This window comes from Chlorocebus sabaeus, chromosome 1 (genome assembly GCF_047675955.1).
Source record: "Chlorocebus sabaeus isolate Y175 chromosome 1, mChlSab1.0.hap1, whole genome shotgun sequence".
In the NCBI taxonomy this organism is placed as follows: domain Eukaryota; kingdom Metazoa; phylum Chordata; class Mammalia; order Primates; family Cercopithecidae; genus Chlorocebus; species Chlorocebus sabaeus.
The window spans coordinates 33476624-33491348 of NC_132904.1; the positions used below are offsets into that span (position 1 = coordinate 33476624).

General features: G+C 35.9%; 1 protein-coding gene across 3 annotated transcripts in view; it reads left to right on the forward strand.

Annotated features, from left to right (window-relative positions):
- The window catches only part of DCDC1 (doublecortin domain containing 1), a 505142-nt gene that overhangs the window by 10219 nt on the left and 480198 nt on the right, over positions 1–14725 (forward strand). For all 3 annotated transcript variants that reach the window (XR_012093393.1, XM_008002854.3, XM_073017517.1), the window contains exon 2: positions 10663–10733. The gene's annotated coding sequence lies outside the window, so the exon portion shown is untranslated. The remainder of the gene's footprint in view (positions 1–10662; positions 10734–14725) is intronic.

Genomic DNA, 14725 nt, shown 5'->3' on the forward strand with positions numbered 1-14725 from the left:
GTAGCAATCTCCTCTAAACATTCTGGAATGTCCTAAGGTAAGAGGGGAAGAAAAGCGTGTGACTCACTTGTGTTGACAGAGCTGAGAGAAGAGCAATTGGGAATAGTTACTTATTTCCTTTTGGGTGTACTGGTACAAATAACGCCTTGGGGCACTCTTCCCTTTCTAGCCTGGGAGCATCCCTGATTGAATGTTTCCCTGGTATGGACGCTTAGAAAGAAAGTTAAGATCATCAGCCAGGTGCAGTGGCTCACACCAGTAATCCCAGCACCTTGGAAGGTCGAGGCAGGCAGATCACTTGAGGTCAGGAGCTCGAGACAAGCCTGGCCAACATGGTGAAACCCCGTCTCTACTAAAAATACAAAAAATTAGCCGGGTGTAGTGGTGGGCGCCTGTAATCCCTGCTACTCAGGAGACTGAGGCAGGAGAATCCCTTGAACCTGAGTGGCAGAGGTTGCGGTGAGCAGAGATTGTGCCACTGCACTCCAGCCTGGGCAACAGAGTGAGACTCTGACTTTAAGAAAATGAAAAGGAAAAAGAACGTTAGATCAGACAATAATTCAGTAACCAAACATTTTCTTTCTAAGATATCTAAATTATTATTTTAAATGCTTAAATGGTGACAGAGATTGGGAAAATAGGTATGTCAATTACATAATGAGGAACAATTCTCCTGGTTCGTAGGCAGCTTAGTTCAACATACTGTTGGCTCTTGCCTGATTCTGTAATACAAGCCAAATGTTGGACTTCCTTTCCCTAGTGAGGCCTCTTTCCAGCATAGTTGTGTTCCCAGCCCTCTCATGTAGTTAGCCAGCTGGTCTCATGATACAGAGATTTCTCTTCATGAAAAGGGGGTTAATCCCTTGACTCCACACAATTGATTTTTACATTATTTCTCCTCTAACCAAATGAGAGGTATTCTTCACACTCTTCAAGTTTCAAGTGTTTGTGCCAGCACTTATATTTTAAGCACCACTCCAATATTGATTACTCTCTCTAGCCATAGAAAATCCTTTCAATTCATTCACAAAGTGCTTCCTTGTTTCCTCTCAAAATTTCTATCTAATTTGAGTTTGTATTTACAGTGGTGTCGCACTGTTGGGCCAGTGCAACTGTTGTCCCAGTGCAACACCACTTAGTTGAATTAACAAGTCATTTAAGAGCTCTACAGGGAAAAAAAGGTCAAAAGTTGAGGGAAAAAAAAAATAAGGCAATACCTTTCTAAAAATTTCACAGCTCTCAGAGACCTGATGTGATTGAGTCAAAATGTAAAGTAAGCCAAGATTCCTATCAGTCATCAGTAAAAAGACTGACTTTATTCTGAAACAGATCCTTAAAAGAGAGATGCATCAGTAGCCATTGTTCTAGCATTGAAGTCAATTTTTAAATTCCTTTCTTCCTAAATCATTTTACCCTATCCTGCTGAATTGGAGAAGGGAATAAAAAGGCTTACACATTGAAATAGAGTACACTGTTCACTTCTTGCGTGATAATATGACCTGTCATTCTATCATAGAAAGCTACTAAGTTCATCTGGCATATTTGGCTCTTCTTATACTGTATTCATGCCCCCAGTTAAACTAAGCTGTATAATTACCAAAATAATTTCCCTCTTGCTTTAAAAATGGACATCGCTTTTCCAATGATATCTTTCCATCATTTTGAGATGGTGAAAGCAGAGAGATTTAGTTAAAAAGAGTTGGTAGGAAAGAGAAGAGGAATAAAAAGATATTCTTCTTTCCTTTTGCAGTACTCACATCCACATCTATTCTGTGTTGACAGTCATAAATATTTGACTCATAATTTTTTGTTTTTTGTTTTGAGACCAAGTCTCACTCTGTCGCCAGGCTGGAGTGCAGTGGCACGATCTTGGCTCACTGCAACCTCCGTCTCCCAGGTTCAGGAGATTCTCCTGTTTCAGCCTCCTGAGTAGCTGGGACTACAGGCACCTGTCACCACACCGGGCTCATTTTTGTATTTTTAGTAGAGACAGGGTTTCACCATTTTGGCCAGGATGGTCTCTATCTCTTGACCTCGTGATCCTCCTGCCTTGGCCTCCCAAAGTGCTGGGATTACAGGCATGAGCCACCGTGCCTGGCCTTTGACTCATATTTTAACTTACTTTTGGACTTCTTAAAGTTTGAACTAACTATCCCTTCAAAAAAAAAAAAATTACGGTGTACTTAGAGACTGATTATCTATTTCCATAACCTGCAGTCATAGACTTTTCTATTTACACTAGGCTCTGTAAGTTGAAGAATTTTCTTGTTATTATCCAGTAATCAAAGGTGGTTGGATTACCTAGTATGGTGCCTCAACATGTCAGGCAGTTCACTGTGCTTATTCTGTTATGCTTCGAGGTTTAGCATTGCTAAGTGGGTGTTGGCATTTATAATCAAAGACTTTCAAGTAAATATCGAACATCAGACTTGAAGCTATAAATTATCCTTAAGAATAAGACATTTAAGAAAATATTATCTAAATCTGTAGCCAACAGTTGGTTTTGGGAAAATCATCAGGTTCTAGATGTTTCTACACTCTGAATAACACTGAAGATAGTGGGCCACATATTTAGGCATTGTCACCAATGTTGTAGGTTATAAATGCTTGTGTTTACTGTCTCCATGTGGTTTATTATCAAATGGAAACCATCTGTTGAAACCATTTTATACTAAAATTAACAGATAATTTATCAAGTAAAATGGATATTTCACTTTTTGAATACTTAAAGCATTAGATTCCAAAGAAGTGTCCTATTTGTGGCAGGCTGTTTCAGGCTGTGCTCCCATATAGCTCAGGTGTAGAAAAAGGTCATGCTTTGTACCAATTTGGATGAAGAATTTTGCAAAGTATTAGGTTCTCATTTATGTTGCTTCCAACTAAATCAAAAAGACCTTGCCGATATTGTGAAAATTGTGAAGAGGTGGCCATCACCTTGGTTGGCAAGTCAAATTTACTGAAGTTGAAAAATTCAAAATGGAAATTATGTATATGGTAGAAGAACCAATACATTAAGCATATATGTTTGTAAGTGCATATGAATGTCTGTGTGTTGTGTGTGTTTGTGTACACTTGTATATGTGTTATAGTGTATAGAAAAAGAGGCGGAAAACAGAGACCTTAAGTTTATGTGTCAGGGAACACAATGTGAGTAAAATAGTGATTCTAATTGCATCTCCAACCTGGCAAAATGAAAACTATAATCTAAGTTAAACCTGATCTAATCTAAATGCCTAATGGCAATAAGGATGAGATTATTTCTTCCTGTCTCCTAGAGGGCTACATAATCTTTTGCCTTTCATTTTAGGGGTCATCTCAGATTCTGAGTATTTGTTTTAGAATATTAAAGGTAGCAGGATGTAATTATATGAATTTAAGTGGATGTGATATTTCTCCAAGGACTTATTGAGCTAGTCATGTTGTTATTAAGTGGACTCTCAAGTTAACCCAAAAGCTGTTATCTTTGTTTTGAGATTGAGCTGTACATTGTAGATAGGAAATTAAGTCATACTGCCTAAATATATGGAATGCCTTGACTAGTCGAATTATGAAGTTGTTGTGTTGAAAGTTTAATACAATAGTCGAAAGGTCTTACATTGCTAAGTATCAAACTATGAGCTCACTGAGGGCAGTGCCTTTTTCTATCATGTTTTTATTATGTTCATGTTGAATTATGTTTGAGCTTGTTTAGAAAAAACATAATGCTAATTATTCCTGTATATCATTATTTAAGTAAATAAATGATTTATCTTCAATAAAAGTAAACAGGATCGTGTATATACATGATAAGGATGTTTGTCATTGCTTTTCCTCTGGTAGACTAGTCAATCCTTAGCCATGACAGCACATGGTTTCTTTATGGAGTGAGCACAAGGTAAGCCCTAGAGCACTGTTTTGTTACCTTACATTTGTCACTCTGCCTAGATGGTGATCTTTACAAGGTTTTATACTTCACCCCAGGAGAATATTATCTAATAATTATTGTTAAAGCAAATTGGAGGTCCAAATTTTTGTAATCAGGTTTGAAGGATATGTTTCTCAATAATAGTTGAGCCATCTTTTCTGTTCTGTTTTGCTTGGCTTACAGTACCTTTCAATAGATGTCAAGCTTCACATAATGGCTTGTGGAATTGCTTCCCTCTGCAGCCCTTTAAACTATCAGTGTAAAATTCAGAAGACTTTATAAGTACCTCCTCATTTGGAAACCTGTAAATAGGAAGATTGTATTTATATTAGGGGAGTGGAAAAAGAAAAGATCCTTTACTCAAGTAGTAGTTCCTGGATTAGCGTTAAACAACTTCTGGTTCAAGCCGGGGGCGGTGGCTCACGCCTGTAATCCCAGCACTTTGGGAGGCCGAGAGGGGCGGATCACGAGGTCAGGAGATCGAGACCATTCTGGCTAACACGGTGAAACCCCGTCTCTACTAAAAATACAAAAAATTAGCCGGGCGCCTGTAGTCCCAGCTACATGGGAGGCTGAGGCAGGGGAATGACGTGAACCCGGGAGGCGGAGCTTGCAGTGAGTGGAGATACGGCCACTGCACTCCTGCCTGGGCGACAGAGCGGGACTCCCTCTCAAACAAACAAACAAACAAACAAAAAAACAACAAATTCTGGTTCTTTGGGATCAACAGGTCATGTGCTGCATTTATGCATGTGAATAATAAACTTATGCAAAATAAAAGGAAATTTCATGCTTGGGAGGAAAAGAAGTTTATGTGCTTTTACCCTTACCTAAAGAACACTGTCCATTAAAGTAAGATAGAGTGAAAGAAGTTTTTTTCCTGCCTTCATTTTGGAAAATGTATGTTAAAAGACCTTAAGATTTCCCACATAATATTTAAAAACTTTTTTGAGCCTGCTCCATTGCTATGTGATAATCTTCTATTTCTAAAGAATTACATGTATCTCCTGCTAAAAGGGGAGGTAAAGCAAGGGTTGAATAATCTTTTACCTATAACATATGCATATTTATGAAAAAAGTGGGTATGTTTGAAAAATTGCATGTATTTTTATGCTTCTATTGATTTGTTACTATGGCAACCACTGCAGTGCCTAGTATTTATGTTGTCTAAAATTCAGAACACCTTTTCAAAGAAGTAAATATGCCAGAACCATGCATTGTATTTACTTTAGTATTTAGAAAAATATTTATTCTAATGCATATTTTTGAAGAAAAATAGCAATAAATAATGTAAACTTCAGCCTGGCTTAAATTAGTACCTTTTCCTGTAGTGTTTTTAAAAATCAAAATAATTACATTTATTCTTCTTTCTTTTCCTTGTTATAAAAAATCAATAGTGAATAGAAATAATGAATTTTTAAAATTCATGAGTCAATCTTGAAATGTAGTTTTTTGATGTCTCCTGTTTTTATGACTTAATATTTTGATTCATAATAAATTTCTGAAAATATAAAACATGAACAATTCAACCAAATATTTAATATTAGCTACATAAATTAAAAAATGTAAACATTTGCATTTCTGATTAAAGGTGATTTTTAACATCTAGGAACAAAAGATTTCTATTTTGTATTTGAAATGAAAGGTATGGTTGCTATTACTTAGTTAAATTATTTAAATCATTTTCTGACGTGTGATACATAAATATAATTTTTTGAGTGTTAAACAACAGAATGGAAATTATGAAGCATAAAATCAGACATGTTTCATGTCACGTATTACCTTTTAAGAAAAACTGCAATGCAGCATTTAAGTACAACAGAACAATGAGCATATTGTTTCTGATACTTGTAAACAGGATGGATCTACAGTTTCACAGTTTATGTTGACAGTGTCTTTGTGGGAAATGTAATTATCAAATGAATTATAACATGTCTTAGTATCAAGATTATTAATAGTAATTTTAATTACCTTTTTCAAGATAATTGGATATGTTCTCATAAGTATATGGGAAAGGGGACACTGGGCTAATTAGATATTTTGAACTTAGTTATCTTTAAAATATCTAGGAGCTTAACATACATATTCTATATTTTAGGAATTTCTTCTTTTAATTAAATGTTTTCCTAAGTAGAACTAAGCTAATTTACAATTTATAAAATCTCACTGTTGATCCCTTGATATTCTTCCTTGAGTATTGATATAATTTTAAAAGATTGAATAATTAAAAATTTTAAAAATTAAATGTTCACTACTAGTTATAACATTTTTCTAAAACTGGCAAAATTAAGAAAATAATATTTTGCTCCACTAATGGGTACTGTTAGATGGGCTTTCATATAATACTTCTGATAATTTTAGAAATTGATTCATTTCCAAAAAGCAATTCGTTTTGGAGATACACAACAGCATTAAAAATGTGCATTTATTTTGATCTAGGGATTTAGCTTCTAGACTTAAAGAACTATTCAGTGGTGTGGTCAAAGGTATATATATATATAAGAATTACAGCTTTGATCACAGTAAGAAGTATTTGGAGCCACTAACTAGGATATTAAACAGGTAATAAAAAATCATGTTCTCAACAAATATTTAGTAATTTAGGAATACTGTCATTCATTGAACCCAGCTGTATATATTTTATTTTGTTTTTTTGGAGACTGGGCCTTGCTATGTTGTCCAGTATGGACTTGAACTCCTGGACTCCAGCAACCATCCTGCCTCAGCCTCCCAAGTAGCTGGGGCTACACGTGTGAGCCACCACAAACAGCCTTGCGTATGAACTGTATATTTATTATGGCCACACCTTTGTTTAAAAAAAATCTGTAAAATCATAGATTAAAGATTAAAAACAAAAAAATTATAATGATTGCTAATTCCAAGAGTAGATTTTTAAATATACTTTTAAATCTTAATATGAGCATTTCTGTAATAACTTCAATTATAATCATTTAAATTGTCTTTAATAAGACAAGTTAATTAAAATTGTGTTTACATTCATTATAATGAAAATTCAACCAGTTGGAGGAACAATATTATCTTGTCAACATTGAATTCATTGTCTTGTTTTCAAATCTGGAAGTAGTTGGTACTCAATAATTTGTTGATTGAATGGATAGATGATGGGGTCAGGAATTAGCAAAGTGGTTTTAGGGAAAACACATTTGGAGGGCCACACAGGTACCTTGTTTATGTTTACATAAAATTGATTTGTTCATCATAACAATAGATGACAGGATAATAAAGTGATAAGAATATGCAAGAACTGCTTTACTAAACATAGTCTGGTAGCATAGAATAAGGCAAAAGCTAAATAGCTAGATTTACTCTAAGACATTTAGTTTGTCTAGTTGTACAATTATAGCTATTAAAATAAACAAGAAAAAACATTTATCACTGAAATTCCAACGGGAAACATAACCTATTTGAGAGTCTGGAACTCTAGTTCTTAACCTCCCCACTTAAAAAAAATTAAACTATTGTTTTTATAAAATGAGTTTTCATAATGCAAGTTTACTCAGGGATATGACTATTACATTGTGGAAGAGTAGACTATTCCATAGTAAACTATATTTTAGTTGTTGTAAAATTAATTTTAAAAAGAATAATTTGGCAATGCAGGTGTATATGTGTGATTTACATGTTTACACAACACCAGAAAGGTAGATTTAATGAAGAATCAAGTGTCTTTCTTAATTGAATTGAATGGTTAGCCTTCTGGACCAGCTCTATTGGAGATGGGGCTTTGCAAATGAGATCTCCATGTCTCCTAGTAAGGTTGAATGTGGCAGCAACTTATATCCCCTGAACCAACAGTCATTATCTACCTTGCCAATATTTTAACACACCTGAAGTTCCTACCACAGTGTATAATGGCTTCCACTGTGGTATGGGGATGCCGTTTCAGCATTGGTGGAGGTAACTGGCAATTAAATAGGTGAGGGCATGTTGAGTGGCAGAAAATAAGGTATTTGCTGCTGGAATGCAGTTTTCAAGGGACAGATACAACCTCTCACTTAGTGGAATATGACCTAAAACTCTACCTAAGTGTTTCCAATGTACATTAGGACTGGCCTTTGAGAGGTAACATATGACTGTTTACTAGCTGAGTTGGAAGCTAGAGAAAGAGACCTGAAATCTTTGAAGATGATAGTAATTCCATATTTCTTTTCTTCACTTGTGTCTTTCTTCCACATGCATGCTTTTCTCTGCTGTGTCATCTCCATCCCACTAGAAAATGTGAGTTAGAATATTCAATTCTGCTATAGAAGAAAACAAATGAGATAATGAAATGTGTAAGAAATTTGATGATAGATAGGAAGTCAGCTAGTATGTTAGGAGATACAGGTGAAACTTCTAGCATGTATTAATATAGATATGAGTAAGCATGTAGTTTGAGAAAGAAAAGCAGAATTTAGAAGATGTACTAAATATACATAGTAAACAAGTTGCTAACCTATAAAACTTGCCAAGACGAAATAAATGGGTCATGAAGGACTAGACAAGTTTGTATTTATTTGATAGAAAGGTAGAAAGACCAATTTATGATCTTGTCACTTCTGGGCTGACAGCTGTGCCATGCCACCTACTTATGACATCCAGTAAGGTCCTATATTGGCCCTTGGTACTATGCCCAAGAAATGCAAATAAAACCCATAATTCTTCACTGTTAATTGGCAAGCTACCTCTTTATTCAGGTATAACTTTCCCTTTGTTTCTCTCATTATCAAGTATGTGCCTTTGACCCCTGGCACCTACTATCTGGGTCACCTGACTCAAATCTGAATTATTATAGGGAAGGCTGATGTGGCACAGAGAAAACAGAGGATGTGACTAACATGGAACCCAGGATACCTATAGGGTGGTCCTGCGACTCACATCCTATCATAAGAGTGTCAGCCTATTTCATTGCTTTCCCATTGCTTTTTGTTTTACATTTATTTAGTAAATTGTATGAAATGAACATGTTAATTTGGTCTGTGAGCCCTCAGATTTAGCCTGCCTGGTAGTGTACTTGGTGGCTACCATTACATCAAGGTAATTTTCGACCTGACAGTATGCTTTACTTTGAACTTTACTAACCCTCCCTCACAATTTGGGATTTTGAACTAATGCACTGATCATAACTATCTGGTTTAGGGGACCTAGACCAAGCTACAAAAGGAGTGTTAAATTACGGTGATTCTATGGCAGTCTTAAGCATAGGTGCAGTCTTAAGCACCTAGTTCGTTGTGGAGGAATTATGAGAACCTGTTTCTCACCCTCTAGGGAAATGCAGAAGAGCTAAGCAAGTCCCAGTTTACCTGGGAAAGAGGATTAGGAGGTTGTTTGTCAGCTCTGTCCCACTTGAATTCTCTCCTTCCTCTCCTTACTTCTGAGGCTGGAGGTAGTTATTGTCCAGAACAAGACCTTCAAATACTTTTGCTCATGTACTCTGTAATACAATTTTGAAAAACATATACTCTCTTGTACATTTTAATTTGACACTTAACATTTCTTGTTACAAGCTTAAGTAGTTGGAAAATATGTGATTTCGGGTATGCTATGAATGTTGACATTTAAAAAATAAAACTGTGTATTTAAAAATATATCTAATAGAATATGAATTCCATATAATTTGTTTAAAATATTTTAATGAACATTTTCAAACACATACAAGAGGAAAAACAGTAAAACCTCCATGTACCCTTCACCCAAGTTAAACAATCATCAGCTTTCTGACATTCTTACCTTTACTCCCTTACTCTTTTCTATTGGAGTATTTTAAAGCAAACTCCAATCATATTGTACTCACATATACCTTGGTTTATATGTCTAACAAAGAAGGTTTATCATGGTAGTACCGTTTATTCATATTCAATAAAGTCATTTCCTTAATATGAAGTAGTAAGCAGTATATATTCATGTGTCACCAATTGTCTCAAAAATGTATGCCTTATGATAGTTTGTTCAAATCAGGAACTAAATAATACTTAAATATTTATGCATTGTATTTAGTTGAAGTGATTTTTATTTATTTATTTATTTTTTGAGATGGAGTCTCTCTCTGTCGCCCAGGCTAGAGTGCAGTGGTGCAATCGTGGCTCACCGCAACCTCCGCCTCCCGGGTTCAAGCAATTCTCCTGCCTCAGCCTCCTGAGTAACTGGGATTACAGGCATATGCCACCATGCCGGGCTAATTTTTTTTTTTTTTTTTTTTTTTTTTCGTATTTTTAGTAGAGACGGGGTTTCACCATATTGGCCAGGCTGGTCTCAAACTCCTGACCCTGTGATCCGCCTGCCTATGATTCTTGAGTCTCTTCATTTGTAACACTTCTCCTTTCTCTGTTTTCTCTGCCATGTCTTATAACATGTTTCTCTACTTCACACATTTATGAGAAAAAAACCCTAGAAATTCGATCTAGAAACTTGGTTAGATTCAGTGGTTATGGCAAGAATGCTTCATAGGTATTCCCGTGTTTATAATTCCTGTGGAATTACACAAGGAGAAGCAATTTCTAGTTGTCTTATTCTAGTGATATTAATATGAATCAATAGTATAAGTATTATCAGTCAGATTCATCTGTTATAAATTTGCCTTTGTCCTTTCATCTTATGATGACAAACATTGCCTGGACAAACATTATCTGGGTCCATTATTTCATTAGAGTTTATGCAATGGTGATTTTCTAATTCTTTTGTTCCATCTATATTTATTAGCTGTGATTCTTCTATTAAGAATTTTCTTTCATCATCTATTTGTTTCTCCTGAATTATAGCCAACTCAGGAAAGAAGAAAAAGTACATTCTTTTCCAGGACACTAAGTTGGTGCTCCAACAGTCTCCGAAGGTGAGCGATGAGAATTGAAGTATACATTTTAATTTTAGTGTTATTAGATAATCATGGATTTATATGTTTGATGTTTCAATCTTTTATTTTTATTTTTTACTCTTCAAAGTGTCCCATTTTTGGCCAGTTGAATTACCTTTAAGGTGACTCCTGTGTGCTTTTGACACTCCCCACATGAAAGAGTGTGTAGTAGAGTTTTCTAGAGAAACAGAGAAACAACAGGATGTGTGTGAATATAGATGATGAAGATAGAGTTTCTTGTTTTAAGAGAGTTCTTTGTTTTAAGCATGACAGGGTGTCACACATACACATATACATAATGTTTCTAGCCCCAGACTTGAATACTGTAGATATTTTAAAACATTAAAAACATTAACAAGCTCTTCTTCAGCAAAGTTTTTCCTTAAACTTATATATTTATTCCATTTTTTTCATAGAATTTTATCATTTATAATTGAAAGTTTTTTATAGGCTACTCTGTCTTACATAACATGTTGTTATCTGCAATAACAACATACTATAATAAGGTTTTTTTTTTTTTAAAAAAAAGGCCTTTGACCATAAGGTTATAAGTGTAGAAAAATTTCATCAGGGTTGGGTTTTCATTATAATTATTGGTAGCATGCAGTTATTCAAAACAGCATGAATATATTACCATTTCTGATATTTAGCAAACATAAAAAGAAAATTTATGAAAAAATATATTAGTAATATAGGTTGGGGAGAGCATGCATAATTTCTTGATTAAAGGAATTGTGGAGTTGTTTCTTGGTTTGAAACCTTGGAATGGGCCAAAAGGGAATATTTTTCTTTTGTAAAATGAGAAATAGAGACTTCCAAGATTAAACTCTAGTTAGGACAGGCAGCTTCTTAGAAGATGTACTTTTTTAAAGTACCTCTATATAGAAGGCAAGAATCTAGAAGTTGGTTTTCTTAAAACTATCCGCACTTGCATGCCCTTTGGAAAATCTACATGAACTGTTCCAACTTGAGGACCACCAGGACTCTGTTCCCCAATAGCTGACACATGGTGCCTACTATGTGCCAAACACATCAATTTTATGAAGTGGTTACTATTTTTATCCCCATTTTGCAGATGAAGAAACTGAAGCACAAAGATGTTATATAACTTGTCCAAAGTGACGCAGCTTATAAGTGGCCAGCAGGGAGGCAAACCCAGTCACTGCGGCTCCAGAGTCCAGACTCAACCACTATGGACATGAATGTCTTTTTTAAAAAAGGGTGGAAGGTTACCCTAGGTGGTGGCATCAGAGGGGAGCACATAGTGATCTAAAATTGTTGCGAAATAGGAAGTAAAGGAAAAACTGTAGTTTTTCTGTGTGTCAGTGAATAAACTATGCATGTGTTAATAAAACATAAGTCAATGCCTTTATCTGTATTCTTTAGAGTACCATAATATTTAGTGTCAGTCAAATTAAAATTAACATATTTTTATTTCTTTAACTTCTAATGAACAATTAGTTCTTGTTTAATTGGCAATGTGCAGGGGTGTTATCTGAAACCCTGTTACTGTCGTGTTTTGCATATTCTACTTAGCCTGTGAATATGTTCTACTTCTAGTGAGGATGACACTGTTTATAGATATATTACAGAAGAAATATTTAATAATGGTAATGATTTCACACTTATATAACTAATCCTACTAGAAGCATTTTGAAGGTATTTTTCATTTTATTTATTTATTTATTTATTTATTTTGAGATGGAGTCTCACTGTTGCCCAGGCTGGAGTGCAGTGCCGTGATCTCGGCTCACTGTAATCTCTGCCTCCTGGGTTCAAGCAATTCTCCTCCCTCAGCCTCCTGAGTAGCTGGGATTACAGGTATCTGTCACCACACCTGGCTAATTTTTTGTATTTTTAGTAGAGATAGGGTTTCACCGTGTTGGCCAGACTGGTCATGAATTCCTGACCTTGAGTGATCTGCCCACCTTGGCCTCCCAAAGTGCTGGGATTATAGGTGTGAGTCACTGTCCCCTGCCTTTATTTTATTTTTTCAAGAGACAGGATCAGACTGGGCATGGTGGCTCATGCCTGTAATCCCAGCAGTTTGGGAAACTGAGGTGGGCAGATCACTTTAAGTCAGGAGTTCGAGACCAGCCTGACCAATATGGAGAAACCCCATCTCAACTAAAAATACAAAAACTAGCCAGGCATGGTGGCATATGCCTGTAATCTCAGCTACTTGGGAGGCTGAGGCAGGAGAATCACTTTAACCCAGGAGGTAGAGGTTGTGGTGAGCCAAGATCATGCCATTGTACTCCAGTCTGGGCAACAAGAGCGAAACTCCATCTCAAAAAAAAAAAAAAAAAAGAGACACAGTCTTACTCTGACACCCAGGTTGGAGTGCAGTGGCACAGTCATACTCAGTGCAACCCTGAAATTCCTGGGCTCAAGTGATCCTCTCGCCTCAGTCTATCAAGTAGCCAGGACTACAGGAATGCACCACTCGGCCTGGCTAATATTTTAAATTTTTTTATTTGTAGAGATGGGTCTTGCCATGTTGTCCAAGCTGGCCTTGAACTACTGGGCTCAAGAGATCCTCCCACCTTGGCCTCCGAAAATGCTGAGATTATAAGCATGAGTCACTGCATCCAGCTTTGACTCCTGAACTACTTTATGGGGGAAAAAAAAAAACAAAAAACAAAATTATACCTAACACTAAAATAATTACCTCTTTCACTGAAAGTTAGGATTATAATTGTGCATAAGTAAAAAAATAAAACTATTGCTGTTTTCTTCAGGTTATTTTTGAATAGTTAGATGCAAATTTCATTTTTTTAACAATTGGATTATATAATAAACATACCAGGACAGTCGGTGGATTTTGTTCTGCAAGCAGTTTTACTCTTTAATCATATACTTTTGCCTTGCTATGCACAGCTGGATTTTTGCTTATAAGCATTTCCCAATTAGGACTCAACCTATGAAAGAATTCAACAGGCAATGGTTGTTAAAGATGCCTTAGAAGAGAGCCTCACCCCTCCTATCATGAAACATTTAAAGGAGGAGGGAGAGAGAGGCCCAACAGAGGAGTGCTGGGCGGAGAAAAGCACCCTCTCTTATTAAACTATGTACAGACAGATACTTTTTCTTATTTGATGCAGATTAGAACATTTATTGAATGTTTACCGTGTACCAAGTCCTGTGCCAAATGCTTTCAAGTTCACTATTTCATTTAATCCTCATAACCATGTAGTTACCCTGTTTTGCACATGAGAAGACTGAGGCTGAAAAATTTTGTGACACTTAAGGTCACATAGTTAGAAAGTGCAAGAGAAAGACATGATCATCCTCTTATGTCAATAGGTATGAATTCCTCCATAATACTTGTGTGTGTAAGTTACGTTATATTGCTTTTATTTTTCCATATGCTTAGTTAGCAGCCAGTGTAGTTTCATAATCTTTGAGCTTCCCATCTCCTGTAGATTATCTGTGAACCTTAGGTGTTAATTGTTGTTCAAAAGGAAAGTTCTCCAGCTGCCCCCTCCCAAATGAGAATGACCCTTAATGTCAGTTAGTTTGTCTGTTGGTGCTGCTGGTACTATTGGTGGTGCTGCCATTGCCATAGCTTCTTGCTGACCCACGTCACCATTACTGATCTCATTGGCATCCATCATCTGACTCGCTCTATTGGTCCTTGCTTCAGGAAAGTCTTTCTGGCACCAGTTCCGCCTCAGCCTTGAAAGGCAACATGGTCTTTGAAAGAGGGTATATTAGTCAGGATTCTACAGGGAAACAGTACCAAAAAAAATTGTGTATGTGTGTGTATGTGTAGTCATGCATTGCATAAGAATGTTTTGCTTAAGGATGGACTACGTTTACAGTGGCACTCCCATGAGATTATAATGGAGCTGAAAAATTCCTATCACCTAGTGACATAGCTATTGTAATGTTGTAGTGCAATGTATTACTTTTCTATGTTTAGATACACAAATACTTACTATAGTGTTAAAATTGCCTACGGTATTCTA